At 38.8% G+C, this 6,781-nt stretch overlaps 1 protein-coding gene across 1 annotated transcript in view; it reads left to right on the forward strand.

Annotated features, from left to right (window-relative positions):
* The window catches only part of LOC122788869 (interferon regulatory factor 2-like), a 590,221-nt gene extending 585,589 nt beyond the window's left edge, over window positions 1–4,632 (forward strand). Inside the window, exon 9 of the mRNA XM_044055774.1 lies at window positions 1,457–4,632. The gene's annotated coding sequence lies outside the window, so the exon portion shown is untranslated. The remainder of the gene's footprint in view (window positions 1–1,456) is intronic.
* Window positions 4,633–6,781: the final 2,149 nt, after the last annotated feature.

Below are 6,781 nucleotides of genomic sequence, written 5' to 3' on the forward strand. Positions count from 1 at the left end.
AGCAATATTGAGCTAATTAACTTGCTCAATGTCACACAATAGGCATATGAGGGCTGTGGGAATCAAACCTTTTATCACAAGAGCTACACTTTATAGCCCTAACCATCTTTACCAACTGCCAGACTACCTATATGCTGCTATTGAATGAACATGCTATCTCTAAAAAATGTCTTAACAAGGAGAAAATATAAAATGATTAAGATGAGTCAGTAACAGCAGTAAAAAGGTGGAAAGAAATGTTAAAATGTTATTGCCCAGTGGATGTAGAACATGACATGTTTTGTAATGATACAACTGCACCATCATAAAATGTTCCCATAAACTGAAGGACAGTGTAAGTTCCAGCAATGCTTTTAGAGGTAAGGGGACAGAGATGGTTAGGTGGGCCAGGGAACATACCTGTAGCTCCCATTCCCATGATGCAATGTTTGATGTTTAGAAATAACTATCAGTAAATGTGTGGCAGCAGGGAAAGGGGGTCAGCAATATCTCGAGGAATCCTTTCTCTGGGGAGGATAGTTTGCTCTTTATACTGTATCATTATTTCCACATGACTGAGCATGGGGGACAGTGTACCCATCAAGTCAAGGCAGGGTGTACCTCTAAATTCAATGGAAGATGATGCACCCAACAAGCTTGGATATAAGCAGCTACATGTGTTTTTATCAAAACACATTAGTGGCCAAGCACTGTTGCTTTACTTTGTGGCAGGGAGTGAAAAATACAGAAAAATCATGATCAGACTAAAGGCACTTGTGAAGAACCAGGCAAACCAGAACTAGGCAGAATTGTCGCTTTTATTCATAAACTTAAAAACACAGAAACACTTAACTGAGTCACCTCATTTTCATCCCAACAAGACCTCATCAGATGAATCCGTTAGGCATTTCTATGTTTTAAAGTTTATGAATAAAAGTGACAATTCTGCCATGTTCTGCTTTGCCTCGTTCCTCATAAGTGCTTTTAGTTGGTTCCTGGTTACTACATTTTGTATAGGTTGGCACTGGACTGTTATCAGATTACCTTTTGAGAAAAATCATGTTGCCAGTAAAGGTTATCCTGTTCCTTAGGCATTACATTAACAGCCAGCTGCAGTTAGCTGTTCTATAAAAAGCATTCAGTTCTGTGGGTTCTTGTTCTAGTTCCCCATTCCCCTGAAGCCTTGAAAGTGACATAGTCAAGTTGAAGAGGGGGCATTATGAAGTCTATATCTAGGTGACAGAAGATGAATATGGTTAGAAGTGATTATCAGAATTAAGGATACCCTTCTATAATGCATTTTCTGGTGAACTTCTGAAAAAACATTTCCCTAACATTAGGTTGGTAAAATCAAAACTGCAAAGCTTCTTAATATACAGTGGGGGATGAAAACTACAGAAGCAGAACAGATTTACTTTTTACATCATACTTATAGGATTCACAACTGTTGATACTTTTACTTTATTTTTCCTCTTAGATCTTGAAAGCAGCCATCAGGACAACATACTGGAACAAACGAGCTGAACGCATCATACACTGAACTGGGATATTCAACAGTACAACTGACATAGACATCAAGGCAGCGGACCTTTGATGAACCCGTCATCCAGGACATCATATCTGAAAAGACTTTCTGATGAATGCTTTACAAAAAGAACATTAACAAACTGTATTTTTACAAAAGGAACAAACTGTATGGTTAGGAGTTATAAAAATGACAGTGAGAGGCAGATGAAAGCTGAAATTAAATGGAAGGGCCTAAAACAATAAGGAAATAAAGCAATACAACTTGACACTTTTTTGCCATATCCAAATACTGTCAGATAAGGGAGCATGTAACTGATGTTAACTAGCCATTTCATTCAGTCAGGACAGTAGTTTGGCTGAGTATCCAGTGCTTGACATTATACCTTTCCTTTATGTCTCTTTGTGAGAGAAGTCCTCATTTTGTCCCTGAAATGTATTGTGCTGAGTATATTTATGCTCGAGTATGTGGCAATGAGTGATGAAGTATGTCTTAAGTCCCAAGCATGGGGTATGAGAACCAATGGAATGCAGTGGTGGTTTGGTCAAATGAGTTACCTTCAATAAAAAAATTGCTTTGGAACAAGATTTGACTGAACACTCATGGTAGTGGTGTTTGGCATAAAATTGCTAAAAGCAGTGGTTGCTTTTGCCTCAAGTGCACTAAGATAGTAGGCAAAGCTAAATCATGGTCAAAATTGGGCTAAAGGGAAGGTAATGTATCACCATCCCCCAATGTCCCCACCCAGCAGCCATTCAAGTGTCCCATTACTTGCCTCTCTCTCCCCAGTTACCATAAAACACTGTTCAAACCTGTCAGTGTGCATACTTTCTTATTTAGTTCTGCAATGATTACAGATATTTGGATTTAATTTAAAACTTTGATTTCAAATGTTATAGCACAAGCACTGATAGCTAGTTGCTAAAGAAACCAATACAGTCCCACAATGAAAATAGTCTTAGCATGAGTAACAGTAAACTTTTCTGCCCTTGAAAACTCACATTCATTGAACTTGCATTGAAACCCACATTCATAGAAAATGCATCTCTCCAGTGATAGATTAAGTGTACCCTTGGGCTGTTTTCAAACCATAGGCCTCCTGTACACATTTTTAGGATCATGCATAAATCAATGTGCTCTTTGATTAATCTTCCTGATTATATTATATTCTTTGTTTAATACACCACCACTTGCAAGACCGAGTTTTAAACTTGTAGTTTTGAACATTTTCCTGTAAGCAGTGAAACAAAACATACGAACCAATAATTACAAGGCTACTCATTTCAGAACATTTTACCCATAAATGGCTACTCAAACTGCTGACATTATAATTCACCAGTAACAGTCAATATACACAGTCTCTGCAGAAGTAAAAGTAATCTGAATGATTCCACATTAAAGAGATCAGTAACTAATGAAGAGGTTACTGCTAGCAAATAAATTTGCACCTCAGGGCTTCATCTACAAATTAAGTGCCTATTGCCTTTGAAGAATAAATTGCTTATGTTACATTTAAAAATTGTGTGCTGATGATATGCAGTAGATAATGGCTGGCAAACTGACAACAGGTTCATAATTCCCAAACATCTCATCCAAAGGACACAGTCAGGAGTGCACTGATGTATTGGTTGTGCTACTTGAAAAGTTACTAACTAATGAAGTACTGCTTAAAACTCAACAACCTAAGCTTCCAACTAAAAGTGCAGATGTCAATGAACCTCCCCCAAAAGTAAATATCCCAGAAATTTAAATGATATGCTTAAGATATGGGAAAAAGGGCACATCGCTAAACATTGTTTAACTAATAAAGTAATGTTATACCTAATAAAAAATGTGATTTCCAATCATCATCATGCTAATAATGAAAATGTATATGTTGTACCAACTGAAATGTGATTTCTAACCAGCATGCTAAAAAATTAAATTGTATGACTGGAGTGTGATAAAGTTACTACTAGAGTACTAAAAGCAATCAATTTTCTCTCTACCACTACCAAGTTAGCCAAAGCTAAGTTATGTGAAGGGAAATAATTGAAATGGCTGCTATATTCTGGAAGCACGTTCAGGCTCATTAATGAAACATATGTCTACAAACATAAAACACATTATAAGAAGAAGGTGGAAGTAATATGCATTTATACAAACAGGAAATATTATATTCCATGTGCAGATATTTAATCAATGTTGGGGAAAGTACTTTAGCCTGTAGGTTTGGTGCCTAATTTAACACACAATATCATAACTGGTCAAAACTTCCCACAGTTAGAGGCACTGCTGACATTATGGGCAGGAAACATAGTTAGAGACTCTATGGCCAGAATATATCCCTAAAAAATGGGAGGGGTAATAGCAGCTTAACACACTGCTAAGGATACACAGGCCTGAAAAAGAAAAATGGATAGGTGTATAAGTTCAAAAGGAACTATAATCTGATTTTGTGTGGAACAGATAGAAGGTCATGTGTATTATCAGAAACATAATGTGAGTATTACTAGAAAATCCAGTTATTAATTTAGTGAAAGAAATCCATACAGAAAATGAAAGGGAAGAATATACAGCGCATGATATGGAACTATGTGAAAAGGTTACATCCATTAAAATAGTCATGGATATTTGTGTGGAGACAGAGAGAGAAAACCCATCAAGAGAAGAAAGGGAACCGGAACAGACCTTCGTTTCTTTCTGTAATGTCAAAACAGATGGATGGGCAGAAATAGGAATCGCAGCAACAGGTACTTCGAGAAAGAAACTGATGTGGTAAAATTAAAGGAAATGTGAAAACTAAAAGCAGAAGAAGAAGAAAGTAACTGAAATAAGCTGCCTTTAGGAGAAGGAAGAAGAAGCACCTATATCTCCTTAATCATAGGTGAACAGGCTGTATCCCATACTCCAGAGGAGAACTGACAAAAGTATTCCTGACCAAGCATGTTTACAGACGAGCAATGTATACTTTATGAAAGTACAGTAGGACGAGGCTGTACAATGAATTTGGCATAATCATTAAGCTATATATCTCACAGGTGCAAGGTACAGGTTTTATAGGTTCATAGGTAGGTACTAGACTATCGGCCCAAGGGCCTACATAAGCCTAGCCAGCAAGGTTCCATAGCTTACGCCACCAAAGAAAGTTATTTTCCTGTGCCACTGTCCAGCAGAGACACAAGTGATCCGCCGGGTGTATTTCCTATTTCCCATCCACTCATCAAGATTTTTCTTGAAGAGTGCTAATGAAGAACTTTGCTTGACAAAGATGGGTAGCCTGTTCCAGAGTATAGGAAGTCTCTGGGACAGGAATCTATCCCTCCAGCATGTCCTGTTTATTGTGGTGACAAGATTTAGGTCACTAGAGTGTGTAGCTTGGAGGGATTGGGATTTCTTTAGGTGTAGCATGTCCAACAGCTCTGGGTTTGACATAGCTTTATATGTTAGGCAGAGATCACCTCGGAGTAGGTGATATGCTATGGAGTAAAGCTGGAGTTATTTGAGGCGGTCAGTGTAGGGCATTTGTTTGAGGCCAGTAATCCTCTTTGTGAGGTACTTCTGTGGCCTTTCCAGCTGCTGCAGATGTCTTGTGAGGTACATTCCAAAAGGGGCGTTGTACTCTATAATGGGTCTAATGAGTGATGAGTAGAGGGGAACAATGACCTCTTTTTTCCTGGATGAGAACCCTTTTATGATGAGGTGTGCCACGCAGAAGGACTTCCTGATTACTGTGGTGATGTGACTATCAAAGGAGAGACTACTCTCCACCTGGGTCCCAAGGTCTCTTATCATGCATTCGGTGTTAAGTAGATTGCTGCCTATGTGGTAGTTCATGGGTACAGAGTTTTTACCAAAGGGGATGACACTGCACTTTTTTGCATTGAGCTTGAGGCCATGGCTCTGACACCAGGCATCTGTCTCAGTGAGGCCCTTCTGTAGGATGTCCACATCATTTGGGGTCTTGACTAGGGCTCCTAGTTTGCAGTCATCTGTGAACTTCATCAGCCAGAGGCCTTCTGTGTTAGCCTGTACTTCACTGAAGTCGATACCAAACAGGAGAGGTCCCAGGACGGAACCCTGTGGCACTCCACTTATCACTGCCTTGAGGTCAGATTTGGAGCCTGCAACTTTTACAGTGTGGGTTCTGTCAGTGGGCCAGTTGGCAACCCATCTTGTGATGTAGGGATTTATACCTAGTTTAGTGAGTTTAGCTATAATTCCAGAATGGGGGATGGTGTTGAAAGCCTTGGAGAGGTCAAGATAGGCTGTGTGAACCACCTTACCCTCATCCACAGCTTTAGTGACTGCCTCAAAGAAGTCAATCAGTAATTCTCACCTTGGGATGCTTGGCTAGTCTGAAAAGATCCCCTGGAGTTGTTAGCCTAGTAATCACCTATGAACCTATTGAGGTCAGAGCTCCCTTTGTTTGTTCCTTAAAGGATTGGGGGTTGGTGTAATGGTTAAGGTGTTTACCTCATAGACACAATGTATAAGGTTTGATTCTCATTTTGGGAAGCATGGTTAGGCTTATAACGCCCCCCCCCTCCCCGAGGTTGTTAGCCTAGTAATCACTTATCTCATGCCATCCTCTTCCCCTAGGGACCATATATTCAGCAAAATTGGGTTACGTTGGATAGGATTGTAAAGGGTTTTAAGCTGTTGGTCTAGTAATCACCTATCAACCTGTGTGTTAAACATGATCAGATAAAATATAGACAGAACAGGAGAAACAGATGAGCAAACTGGTAAATTTTGAGTTGAGAAATAATTTGTTGCATAGGGTGATAAAAGAGGAAATACTGTACCACTTTTATGTTCAAAAACCTTTTAGAACAGTTGCATTGGAATTGGAACATAGCACTATTTTGGGAGGACATTTAGGGATGAACAAAACTAGATTTTAATTGTCTGTTTTAATCAAAATCATTAAGAATGTCTGTGCAGTTTGCCCAGAATATCAAAAAAATGGCTCCACACCTTGGGTAAAATTGTTTGCAGATACCTCTGCCTTTTATTGAAGTCCCACTGGAGTGAATAGTCACAGATCTTTTAAGTTCACTGATAAAATGCAGTAATAGTTACCAATACATTATAGTGGTTATTGACTATGAAACTAAGTTTTCTGAAGTAATACCCCTGCAAAAAGTCAATGTTAAGACAATAGCTGTTAGACAATAGTGTTACTTTTCCCCAAATCCCAAAGAAAGACTTATAGATCATGGAAATTTATGTATGTCCAGGATAATGTACCAGCTCGCCCCTGCTTTAAATAAAACAGTTAAGAACTTCAGTGTG

The sequence above is a fragment of the Protopterus annectens genome, chromosome 14.part0, assembly GCF_019279795.1.
Source record: "Protopterus annectens isolate FY-2018-M chromosome 14.part0, PAN1.0, whole genome shotgun sequence".
NCBI classification, from domain to species: Eukaryota; Metazoa; Chordata; order Ceratodontiformes; family Protopteridae; genus Protopterus; species Protopterus annectens.